The sequence below is a fragment of the Littorina saxatilis genome, linkage group LG10, assembly GCF_037325665.1.
Source record: "Littorina saxatilis isolate snail1 linkage group LG10, US_GU_Lsax_2.0, whole genome shotgun sequence".
NCBI lineage: Eukaryota > Metazoa > Mollusca > Gastropoda > Littorinimorpha > Littorinidae > Littorina > Littorina saxatilis.
In genome coordinates, this window is record NC_090254.1 from 14,904,366 (window position 1) to 14,918,513 (window position 14,148).

General features: G+C 39.4%; 1 long non-coding RNA gene across 1 annotated transcript in view; it reads left to right on the forward strand.

The window, feature by feature from the left end:
* Positions 1-9,832: 9,832 nt before the first annotated feature.
* Positions 9,833-14,148, forward strand: part of LOC138978238 (uncharacterized) — a 49,676-nt gene continuing 45,360 nt past the window's right edge. Inside the window, exon 1 of the long non-coding RNA XR_011459610.1 lies at positions 9,833-9,990. This is a non-coding gene — a long non-coding RNA (uncharacterized lncRNA). The remainder of the gene's footprint in view (positions 9,991-14,148) is intronic.

Genomic DNA, 14,148 nt, shown 5'->3' on the forward strand with positions numbered 1-14,148 from the left:
TTTTTCGCTTCCTGGTTTTATCTGTATATACAATGATTATATCCCAGAGAAGTGTCTTTGTCAGATAGATGTACGCATGCACAGACAGACAGAGGGCGAGCTAGAGAGAGAGGGAGTCACACACACACACACACACACACACACACACACACACACACACACACACACACACACACACACACACACACGCATTTACAGACAGACACACACACACACACACACACACACACACACAGACAGACACACACACACACCTACACTTACACACACACAAACACAGAACGACGTAAAGCGGTGCATACACTGGCAGCAACGTGCATTAAAACTCAGGTCAGCCTGTACCCCGAGTTATATCTGAATCAACACCCAAGATCTCATCGAGACAGACAGATGTACGCATGTTTATATAGACATGAGTCACATATAGGCTTACAGACACATAAACACACACACACACACACACACACACACACACACACACACACACACACACACACACACACACACAGAAACACAAACACACTCAAACCAACAGACACACCCACGAACCAACACACACACACACGCACACACACCCACAGACACACACACACACACACTCACATATATATATATATATATATATATATATCTATCTATATCTATATATCTATATCTATATATATATATATATATGATTCAAGAAACTCTTTTTCCTCTGCACCACTCCACACAATGAAGGCTGGAACACTTTATAAAACTTAAAAAGCTTATTTAAACAACACAATAAAAAGTTCAAAACCAAGCCAGAATGTCGCATCTTTTTAAATCCAAATTTTCGGCCCGCAGGCCTTCTTTAAGGTGCACAGACCAAGCGTCTATAGTTACAACACAACAATGGAACATCCGATCGTACGTCACATACAGACGTAAAGTTACATTCTTCAAAAATATGATTAGTATAATTAGTCTCTACCAGCCCGCATGCCTTTTTAAATGTATCATAAATCAAGGGTCTATGGTTACAATTAAACACATTTTGTATAAATTAAGGTTCATAGAGACTAAAAAAAAGTGTCATATTGATTTCCTGGAAGAAGACAATATTTATTATTATAATTTATATGCGTTTATTTGTAACCCTAGACACTTTGAAGGAGGCTTGCGTGCTAGCAAAGACTATAAACTTGAGATAATGATTTTCTGGAAGACAGTAATATTACGTCTTCATGTGACATACTACATGTATGTTCTATTGATAAATGTGTTTAATTGTAACCATAGACCCTTGATTTATGATACATTCAAAAAGGCATGGGGCTGGTAGTACTAATCATATTTTTGAAGAATGTAACTTTACGTCTGTATGTGACGTACGATCGGATGTTCCCTTGTTGTGTTGTAACTATAGACGCTTGGTTGAGAGGGAAACACTGCAATAAGGGATTATCCCTGTTACTAGGCTAACAACAGATTAAACGCAGGATTATATAATTATCTGACGGACAGCGTGTTTCTTTATTATTGGTGATTTGTAATCCGATAATCCCTGGAGCGCGAATGATGTGTGGTGAGCTTATCTGCCCTCGCAACTACGTAGAGCTAGTTTGTGTGTGTGTGTGTGTGTGTGTGTGTGTGTGTGTGTGTGTGTGTGTGTGTGTGTGTGTGTGTTTGTGTGTGTGTGTGTGTGAGTCTGTGTGTGAGTCTGTGAGACTGTGTGTGTCTGTGTGTATCAGTGTGTAAATATATATGTGTTTGTCTCGGTCTATCTGTCAGTCTGCGTTCTCCTGGCTGTGCCCAGGACACGACAATGGGGTTCTGTTACTGTGCAGTAGTTACCGTGTCTTACGTTTGTCGTTTCAAAAAAACACACAGCCACTCAATTTTCCCTGACTCTATAATGATTTTTCAAGCTCACACCTCTGACGATCAGCCAAATCATTACACGAATTCCAAAAATACTCGTAACTCAGTCGGGTTTGTAGGGGTTGTGGCCGGAAGGTGACCTTTTCTTGTCAAATTGCAGACAAACAATTGAAGGACCAATTGCTAGCGAGGGGTGTGCTGGAAACGCGTGCATGTCTCCGCGTGCTTCCGGTGTAACACGAAATTTTTACTCCACGAAAAATTTACTCCGGAGTAAATATTTCGCACGAAATTCTTACTCCGAGTACACTTTTCGTACGAGAAAAAAACTCCCCAAGGCACGAAAAAATTACTCCCTCCACGAAATTTTTACTCCTCATTTTTGTTTTACTTCCAGTACAAATCTCGTACGCAAAAATGGGATGCGGGCGAAGGGATAATGCCAATAAGTGATCTCGCGCACACGAATGTCGCGCTACCCTCCTTCCACCCCTTCCACCACCAAGACTAGCAGGGGACAAGGGAGTAACAATTTCGTACACCTGGCATGGGAAGTTAAATTGCTCGTGTTGGGGTGAAGTAATTTATTCGTTATTTATTCGTCAGGGGAATAACATTTTTGTACGAAATTTTTACTCGGAACTCACCTGTCTTGGGGAGTAATTTTCTCGTGTAATGGGGAAGTGCTTTTTTCGTAAAGGGAGTAACATTTTCATACGAAATTTTTACTCCGGAGTGAAAATTTCGTGGGAGTAATTTTCTCGTGTTACACCGGCACACCCCTCGCTAGTCATTGGTCCCTCCATTATGTGTCTACGTTTGCAAGATAAGGCAACGCTTCCACAACCCATACAAACCTGACGGAGTTATTTTTGATAATCGTCTATCATTCAGCTCACACGAAACAAAACAAAAATAAGAGAAACTCTTACCCAATGAAAAATCCTGGGCGTAACTTAGCATGATAAAATCGTTATAAAAACATTGGTGACATTCTATTTTACACAAAAATACACACACACACACACACACACACACACACACACACACAAACACACACACACACACACACACACACACACACACACACACACACACACACACACACACACACACACACACACACGGCGTCTTCATTCCCAGTGTACTGAATACTTCTAGCCAAATGCTGACTAAATGTAAATTAAACATAAAAATGCTACGGCTTAGCTGGCGTTTTGTCTTTCATCCTGTCTAATTTATAACTTTAGTGAGGTAAGTAAGAGCATTAAAAAGCCGGAACGAACACTGTTAAAAAGTATTAGAGTGAGATTATAATCCTTTTCTATATATATCTCCCTTATTGTGTTTTTTACTCATTACATTTCTGGAACAGAACGCTCTGGTGAACATTTGCAGAATGTAATCATTTTTGTTCTAACTTGTTACCATATTTCCTTTAAATTGGTTTGTTTAATGCTACAGAACTGTGTGAAATATATGTATATTATAAACCTAGCTCTTCAAAACTGTGTATACAAATGTGTTGTTTTAAACATGATGTAACAAGACTGATATTGGTCATTTTACTTCGTACATAAATTTGTGAGAGAAAAAAAATGCAAATCCACTCTGTCGTGAAAGTTGGCGGTTTGCATCATTATTCCTTTTTTTCTTAACTGGACAAAACGGAATTGATCTTTCTTTGTTCGATGCTACAGAATTCTACGAAAAGTTAAGTCTGGAAAAAAAAACAATGGTTCATCACCGGGAAGTGACGGACTCACTACAGAGTTTATTAAAATGTTCTGGAGTAGACTACAGAGCATGATAACAGGCTCGTTTAATGAAGCCTTTCATAATAATACGTTGTCTTTTACACAAACACAAGGAATAATTAAGTTATTGCAAAAAAGTACAGAAGTACCTTAATAATTGGCGTCCAATTACCCTACTTAATACAGATTATAAGATGTTGGCAAAAGTTTTGAACCAGAGATTGAGTTAGGTTATTTGTAAGTTAGTAAATGAAGATCAAGTTGGTTATATAAAAGGCAGGAATATTGGAACCGTGATTTGTACAACAGATGACGTAATAGAGTATTTAAATCGAACGAATAAGTTTGGGTTTATATTGGCCCTTGACTATCGTAAAGCGTTTGACTCCATTTACAAGGAATGTATGATAGAAGCATTTCGATCATATGGTTTTGGTGAAGATTTTCACAAATGGGCTAAGCTTTTAATGACATATACTTTCAGTAGTATTAATCACGGAGGGTGGATTTCAGAGCCGTTTCCTTTGAATTGTGGTATAAGACAAGGTTGTCCATTTTCACCCCTGGCCTTTATATTGGCGGTGGAAATACTTGCCATTAAAATTAAGAAAAGTGACATAGCGGGCGTTAAATTACCCTCAAAGGTGGACGATGAGAGTGCCTTGAAAATTAAACAGTTAGCAGATGATACAACATTATTTTTACAGAACAGTGGTGATGTTTTTAAAGTTAATGATATAATAATACAGTTTGCACAGTTCTCAGGACTGACCCTGAATGTAAATAAAACCAAAATAATACAAATTGGACAGCATTGTGGTCAGCAAAAGTTGCCCTTTGAGTGCACAGATAAGATTAAGATTTTAGGTATTTATTTTGTAAATAATGATAGAGCAATAAATGTTGAAAAGAATTGGGTATTAAGAGTTCAGAAGATTAAGAAGTTGATTAAGATATGGAGTCGAAGACATAATGCTACGGAAGTCGGCCATTTTTGCCAATATCCAAAAGCATATTGGCAATAACAAAGACGCATGGTTCCGGGTTACCCATCTGTACCACACGATGTTTTAATCAACAACAGCATACACTGACAACTTGAAATTATTCTCGAGAATGTTTTTCAGCTTTACAAATGTCGATAGCATACCCTTTTCTGCTAACTTCCCGATGAAACAGGACTAAATAAATTATTTTCTGTCCCTAAACACCACAAAATGCCCAAAGTCGAAAGATGTAGTACAAACAGGGGAGTAAAACGGAACAGCCGTCTCTGTGTGCCTGTGCCAGTTGCCGACTGACACAAACTTTCGCATTCTTGTTTTCACTACATATTTTATTCATGTTTTTATGACTTAGTTAGTGGAATAATCTTTTGTAATGTATGTTTGATGGTGTATGCTTTTAATTAAGCGTTGCTGACTATGAATGTAGATGTAAATGTTTGTATAACTGTGTTTTAATTTTAAATGTGTCAAGCGCAAAGAGCATAATTGTAAAGTTATGATGTTGCGCTATATAAATGCTCATTTATTATTATTATTATTATTATTATTATTATTATTATTATTATTATTATTATTATTATTATTTAAGTTATTGAGACATCCCAGTGCACTAAGGGATTTATAGAGCAAATCGAGAAAATTCATTATTGAACGAAGCGCATAGCGCTGAGTTCAATAATTATTTTCGAGATTTGCTCTATAAATCCCTTAGTGCACTGGGATTGTTTCAATAACGATATTGTCAGTACCGCCATAGAAAAAAGAAGATTCCAAACGCACATTTTGCAATGCGCATTTGAATAGGCATAACTGTGTGGTCAGGTCGTGCACAGTAAAGATCTACTTTTGTGTGGGGTGTCTCAAGTGTGTCGTGCTTTCGTCACACGCATTTTAATTTCTGTTGGTAAATTCCAGTGTAGCGTTAATCTGAACAGTGATGATCTTTCAGAGAGACCTCATTTGAACTCGGAGAAAGGCTCTTCATTAATTTATTTGCGATTCGAAACCTCCAGTCGAGCTTCGACGGATTGACTATGCGGAGTGACTCCCCTTGAATTGACTCAAAACGGGACTCGACGGTTCGCACATTTTCAAAACAAATGTGGCATATTTCTCGTGTTCTATCTTCACTCATCGGGGAGTCTGATACTAAATATGAACGGTAAGAATGCTCTGAACCCTACACGTATTATATCCCCATCGTTTTTTCGTTCACATTTGCCCAACATGTTAATTTGCTGAGCGGGGTTAATGTCGTCTGCTAGTGCTAGGCTACCTGCCAACCTGGGCAATGGAACGACTGCAGTCTGCACTGAGTCTGTACGCATGAGGCAGGCTCAGTGCTAATAAATCTTATATATGGTAAGAACGTTCTGAACCTTACACGTTTTCGATTACGATTGTTCTTGCTTTGAAATAATAATTCTGAAACCATTCATTTACTGAACTGATGTAGTCGTATTTCTGTGTTGTCTGCTACAGAGTCGATCGAGTCAGTCTTCCAAACTGGTCTAGCTGGTACGTTATCGGAATAACACTTGTGTTTTCTGTTAGCCGCTGGGAATTGTATACTAACTCATCATTTGGTAATGTGGATGATAAGCTACATGCCACTAACACGGCATATGAGAAGAATCTATGCAAGTCGGCGAAAATTAGATGAAACACAGCGGCTTCTATTTTTTTTTTTAGATCACTGGCACTGGCACAGGCACATGCAATCTGTCAGAAAAAAACCCACTTCTGCTTTAATTGAGAAGCAGGGAATTTATGGTCATTTGGTATTGTGGAGAATATAAGCTACATGTCATTAATTAATTCTGAGGATGAGAGCACAGTCTTGCTTAGGCAAAGGGCGCAAGAATACGCTCTGTGGAAAAGTTAGCGCACTCCAAGAGTGCGCTAACAGTTTTAGCGCATCGCCATTAGCCAATCAACTGGTTCACATCAGTCATGTGACACCAGTACTTACTGACAATTATTATTATTATTATTCGGTTTTTTTTTATCTCGTAACTCCACACTAAATATCCCACTTCCCCTCTGAAGTATTGATGTACAACCCATCGCACTAACATTCATGTAGTCGTTTATAACTGAGGTTGAAAAATTCGCTTCATGACGAGACAAGTATAAATGCCATTCACCCAAACTGAAAACTTCGCTGCCGTCTGCTCGCGATTAGCTGTTCTTCTCTTCTCCTCCCCTTGTTGCATCCTAGTTCTTCAGTTGTTTCTAGTTTTCCGTTTATGTTGTGTTTTGGTCTTCTTCATAAGTAGTCTTGTTCAAAATTTAAAAAAACTCAAACTTCTTTTTGTTGTATTCGAATGAACTGATAAAAAGCTGTTTAACAGCTGTGTTGTCAAATCGAGTTTTTTCCCAAAGTCAGTGTGGCGCCTGCGCAAATCTAATGCGCATAAGAAACGCGTCTGCTATATCAACCCCTTTTTATATTTAGTCAAGTTTTGACTAAATATTTTAACATCGAGGGGGAATCGAAACGAGGGTCGTGGTGTATGTGCGTGTGTGTGTCTGTGTGTCTGTGTGTGTGTGTGTGTGTGTAGAGCGATTCAGACTAAACTACTGGACCGATCTTTATGAAATTTGACATGAGAGTTCCTGGGTATGAAATCCCCGAACGTTTTTTTCATTTTTTTGATAAATGTCTTTGATGACGTCATATCCGGCTTTTCGTGAAAGTTGAGGCGGCACTGTCACGCCCTCATTTTTCAACCAAATTGGTTGACATTTTGGTCAAGTAATCTTCGACGAAGCCCGGGGTTCGGTATTGCATTTCAGCTTGGTGGCTTAAAAATTAATTAATGACTTTGGTCATTAAAAATCTGAAAATTGTAAAAAAAAATAAAAATTTATAAAACGATACAAATTTACGTTTATCTTATTCTCCATCATTTGCTGATTCCAAAAACATATAAATATGTTATATTCGGATTAAAAACAAGCTCTGAAAATTAAATATATAAAAATTATTATCAAATTTTTTTTTTCCAAATCAATTTAAAAACACTTTCATCTTATTCCTTGTCGGTTCCTCATTCCAAAAATATATAGATATGATATGTTTGGATTAAAAACACGCTCAGAAAGTTAAAACGAAGAGAGGTACAGAAAAGCGTGCTAACCTTCTCAGCGCAACGAATATCCCGCTCTTCTTGTCAATTCCACGGGCACTGCCTTTGCCACGGGCGGTGGAGTGACGATGCTACGAGTATACGGTCTTGCTGCGTTGCGTTGCGTTCAGTTTCATTCTGTGAGTTCGACAGCTACTTGACTAAATATTGTATTTTCGCCTTACGCGACTTGTTTTTTCCTTTTTTTCACATTCGTACATTTATTTAACTAAACTTTAACGAACTTCATGGCGCACCAGCTTCGTTTTTTAAATTATCATTTGTATTTGATATTTTAGTAAGTGACTCAGTGAAGTCCACGTGTCGATACCATTTTTGGAGGGTGGGGTGGGGTGGGAATGAAGTCACATTTGGGAGGGGTGGGGTGGAGGTGGTCAATTACATTGCAACTGAATCGTATTTACTTTGTACCCCCTCACGATTTGTAAATGAATTCATTGGTACGTATAACCCTGCATGCAGTGACCTGTGCACGTAGTTCACCTGGAAGCTGCCTGAACTCTTCACCGGTCAACATCCACACCGTCAGGTGGCCTTGTCTTGTCCAGCCTTGGTGACTTTGTCGAACAACGCCGTCAGGCAACGAGATAGTTAACTTCCCAAACCTGTCATTTTGCAGTTTTGTTTTGCAGGTAAGTGGATTTTATCATTACGTTCGCCTCCTCTCCCCTCCAAAAAGAAAGACACCCCCATACCTACCATACCCCCCCTCCCGCCCCTCCCCCCCCCCCCCCCCCCCCCCCCGTATAGATCAAGCCAACCGTCGCTCCTTGTCCGACAAAATTGTGTCCATGACAATGAACTTCAACTGACATCATTGTGTACCAGCTTGGTGTTTTAATGAAAAAACTCTTGCACTGAAGATCAAGCCAGAAGTTGACGAGAAGTACGCTTTAAACACTTGACTTCTTGGCTTTTGTGACTCACGGGTTTCACTTGTTTGAAACTGAAGTCCACGTGTCGTTGACATTTTATTTTTTGTTTTGCTTTGGACACAGTAACAGAAATATGCTGATCCTCCTGAATGACTAATTCAATAACAAGGGGGGGTAGGGGGGTGGCCGAGTGGTAACGCACTTGCGCTCGGAATCGAGAGGTTGCGTGTTCGACCCTGGGTCGGGCCGCTATTTTCTCCCCCCTTTCCTAACCTTGATGGTGGGTTCAAGTGCTAGTCTTTCGGATGAGACGAAAAACCGAGGTCCCTTCGTGTACACTATATTGGGGTGTGCACGTTAAAGATCCCACGATTGACAAAAGGGTCTTTCCTGGCAAAATTGTATAGGCATAGATAAAAATGTCCATCAAATACCCGTGTGACTTGGAATAAAGGCCGCGAAAGGTGAACATTCGCCTAACAGGCTTGAGGTTTGCTGGTCGATGTGAATGCGTGATATATTGTGTAAAAAATTCCATCTCACACGGCATAAAGCGCTTTGAACTTCGGATAAGGCGCTATATAAATAAAGAGAATAATAAAAAATAATAAAAAACACGATCACAAACCTGCCCCTCCCTTCCCCCAACTCCAAACCGCTTCCCAACCCAGCCCCAGCTCCTTGTCGGGCACGACACGTCGTAAAACAACAACAACACCACAACCACCACCACCACCACCAACAACAACAATACAATAACAACAACAGACATCATAGCGCACCAGCTTTGTGTTTAAACGTAACCATAGTTTCCCGGAAGATCAACCCAAAAGTTTAAAAACTGTGCGTATCGCATAACTTCTTGGTTTTTGTCAGACTCAGCTGGGAAGTAGGGGGAGGGGGAGGATACAATGTCGCTGTTGTATTAAGGTGAAAAGAAGGTGTAGGTGATGGACCTTGACAGGTATTTGTTGCCGTGTTTTTCATAGTGCCACGTCGACATACACGCGTCTCATTCCATCAAACTCCACCCACATCACACGTTTCGCTGTCGAATATGAGATAATAGAAGCAGGTAAAGAGTATATTCGAATCGGAAGATACTCGTTGGCACAATTTGATTGGTCCACGTCGACATTCGCATGCTTGATTCCATCAAGCCCTGCCCAGTCATTCTCCATGCCAGACACGCTCAGTTATATTCAAACATTATATAAAGACCACAGTGTCAGCCAGAACAGACAAGCTCTCTCGTCGGATAAGATCGCACGTGCAAACTAAACGGACAAGCTCTGCCCTCGGAGAAGACTGCACTTTCAACCTACAGGGACAAGCTCTGCCATCAGCTTTACAGGTAAGTATCAGCTCTAACGTCTACCTGCTGATACAGCTTTGTCAGGCGACAAAGTCTTGCTCGTTGTGAGACTGGTGATGATCCTTTATAGAGTCTCAAACTTGGAGTGTCGAAGACAAATTTGTGTCCAACGACTCATTCTCTGTTTTGTACTCGGCGCACTCGGTTCCTTAAAACTCAGACTCTGTGGCAGTCGGTACTTGAAATCTTGAAAGAAATCCTGATCTCTTTCCAAAAGTTAGGAATCTTGTCTTGAGTGCCACATTGTTTTAACATTGTAAGATGTTCGGTGGGTCGTTGACAGACTAGTGAGGATTTTGTCGGTCCGAGGGGAGCATATCGTCTTCTGTTTCAACTGTATCGACCGAGGCTGATAAAGATTTTTTTTAACCTCAGTTGCATGCAGGTTTGCTACTACAATTATTTTTTGTCTTATTTTTTTAAATATTTTGTGTGTGTGTGTGGCTTGGAGCAAACCTTCTTCATAGGTCTTTTCTTTTCTCAGTCAAATGTGTACATTTTTAAATCAACAAACTTTATCAGTAAACTAATATATGTTTAAATAAATAAATAAATAAAAATAATCATAACATAAATTTATTCCTAATGTTCAGCTCAGTTTCCAATAATACACCCAAATCTAACTTTTTCCCATATTTAAACTTTCCAATGGTCATTTTGGTAATTAGAATACAATAATTCACAAAATAAATATAATCATTTTTCAAACTTTCTCTAAAATAACCCAAAAATACATTTTCTTTATTCAAAATGATGGCAACATGTATTTTCTTATAAACAAAATCTTTACATATTTTCCAACCCTTCATCACCTCTTGGCAACTAAAAAAGAAATGTTCAAGGGTGTCTAATTCATTACAAACTTCACACTTATTCGATGTTCGTAATACATTTTGTTTAATAAAATATTGGTTGGATATATTCTATGTAATAATTTCCAGTGCAGCAGACGTAATCTTTCTTCTTTTGTGCTATTAACAGCCAGTAACCAGTTTCTCTTATCCAAATCTACATTATGTTTTCGTTTCCAAAAATCACAAGCACTCGGAATCTGGACATCAAGATCAGCTAAATATGTTCTAATAAACTTTGCTGTTATATTACCACCATTAACAATGAAATCCTGCAATGTAAAATATTTATATGGTAATGTGTCTGTACGTCTGGATTTAAGTGCTGTGCATAATGCATTGTATTCAAACTGTCTGGATGGTTTATAACCCACTTTTGACATAAATCTTCAAAAGAAATAATAATACCATTTTCATTCATAACATCCTTTACAAATGAGATATTATGTTTTATAAAATCTTTAAAAAAAATAGGCATTTATGTTTAAATTGAATATTTATATTGTTCCAAATGCATTGGTCCTTCAATAATACTGGTGAAAAATCATACTTTTCACAGAAAACACTTTTATTGTCAAGCCAAGTCAACAACACTTGTTTTCAAAACAATGATCTGCAACTATTGAGGCCATTCATCGTTTTCGAAGATGCATTTGAGTCAAAGCACGATAAACCAATGCCCAGACATGCCAGACAATATCTTGGAATAACAGACCAATACTTTTGTGTGGAGTTTTGCAAATTAACAAGCCAGGAAATCATAAATGAGTTGTGCATATCTACTACGTTTATCATATTCAAACCACCATATTCTTTTTCTTTACACATAACTATTCGTCTTACTTTTTTCAAATGCGCGCGTATTTGAATACTTTTTCTTCCAAATAAACCTAAACAAAATGGAATTTCTTTCTTTCTTTCTTTCTTTATTTGGTGTTTAACGTCGTTTTCAACCATTTAAGGTTATATCGCGACGGGGAAAGGGGGGAGATGGGATAGGGGAAAGGGGGGAGATGGGATAGAGCCACTTGTTAATTGTTTCTTGTTCACAAAAGCACTAATCAAAAAATTGCTCCAGGGGCTTGCAACGTAGTACAATTTTAAAGTCTTAGATATGACCCGGCCGGGGTTCGAACCCACGACCTCCCGATCACGGGGCGGACGCCTTACCACTAGGCCAACCGTGCCGGTATGAAGAAGGATGCTTACCGCCTATTTACACACACAAAAAAAAAAGAAAAAAAAGGAAAAAAAGAAGAAGAAAACAGTTAAAGGAGGGTTTGAAGCAGCCTGCATGCAACTGAGGTAAAAAAAAAAATAAAAATAAAACGATGCAATCAAGTCGAAGTCAATATTCATAGTACAAAAGAAAGGGATTTTCCTTGTTACTTATCTGTTTCTAATCGCTATGAAAATGTATTTCCTCCGTGAGTTGGTGGAAAACACACACACACACACACACACACACACACACACACATACACACACACACACACACACACACACACACACACACACTCACACATACAGACACATACAGAGATAACACGATATAGCGGCTAATTCTCAAATGGCACCATATCAGTTGCACCATTTTACATCTTTGGTCAAAACGGGTACAGGCCTCTTTGGCGCTTCTTGCCTTCGACTATGTCCCATCGGAATTAGGTTGAGAGGGACAAATGTCCCATTGCCTTTTTCTCCTGGGCTAATCCCTGCTTGATAGAACCACACAGACAGACAGACAGACAGACAGACTGACTGACTGACTGACTGACTGACTGACTGACTGACTGCCTGACAGCCTGCCACAGAAACAGACAGATAGACCGACAGACCGACATTGACATTGCCTGGCCAGCCAGCAATAACTATTACCTTGTGTAGTCTTGGCTTGCCTTATTTGTATGTATGCTCCACTCCTAGTCGTTGTGGTGACTGGAGACCAGTAGAATCAGAGTAAACCGGTCATTTGCTGTTCCGTTGCAATGACTGACGCTTCTGTTTACCATTCATGAACTCACTATATACAATACATTTCATGTACGTAGCTTCTGTCTGTGCTTCTACGCAGCAGCTTTTCTTTCTGAACATTCCGTTTACCATCCATAGACTCTGTACTTACATTTCATGTTCGGAACTGTTGTCAGCGTATCTACGGAAGAACACACTAAAATCATTGTAACTCTGGAACCATTAAAGGTATCGTTTTGAAATTTTAAGTATCTCTCACACACCTAATTTGCTCTCTGTCTGCAAATTTTTAGTGTGTACATGACAAAACATTAAAATTAATTGATTATGATAATTTACATAAACACTACCGATGGCGCGGGTTCACACAAACCCATACTTTTAAAGAGTAGTTGTGATTGTAACTATCCCTCTGCCGACGGCGCGGGTTCTGCTACACCCATAATTACCAAAGCGGCGGAACAGTGTCTGTCTGCCTGTTTGTCTCCAAGAGACTGTCTGTCTCTCTGTCTGTCTGTCCGTATCTCTCTGTCTGTATGTCTGTTGTCAGTTGCTCTGTCTGTCTGTCCGTCTATCTGTCTATCCGTCTATCTGACTGTCTGTCTATCTGATTGTCTGTCTCTGTCTCTCTCTCTGTCTCTCTCTCTGTCTCTCTCTCTCTCTGTCTCTCTCTCTCTGTCTCTCTCTCTGTCTCTCTCTCTCTGTCTCTCTCTCTCTCGAACCTGCGACCTTCCGATCACAAATCCAGTACTCTACCAATTGAGCTACCGCCCCCCCCCCCCCTTCCCCCCCCCCCCCCCCCCCCCACGCAGAAACCTCTTCTCCCTGCACATTATACACAGATTTTACAAACCTGTGTGACAGCCTTCAGGGAAAAATGATACAGTAAACTCCCAAGATGCGACCTTCAAAGTGCCAATAATGATCGGTCGTAAAATGGAGGGTTCTTTATTGGGGCTCACACGTTTTGGACAACCAGTTAACTCCCCACCCCCTACCCAAACCTACACCCGATAACATATCCTGATGGTTTCATTTGAATGGAGAGGCCTGCTCGACACATTATATCCAAGTTCCTTTCTTTTAACTAAGTCGCACCAAACAGGTTTGGGATTTGAGCTGAAGCTGTTGGTGGGTGGAAATGTTCTGAGTTTTTCCTTTCGATTTCGACTCTAAAGAATGAAATCTATGTGCATATTGAATGTTTTTTGCAAAATTAAAAACAAAATTAATTGTATTATGCACATTTATGCAAATTCCGTACCTTTTTAGTTGACATTCCACAAACATGGGGGTTAGACTTAGAGGCATT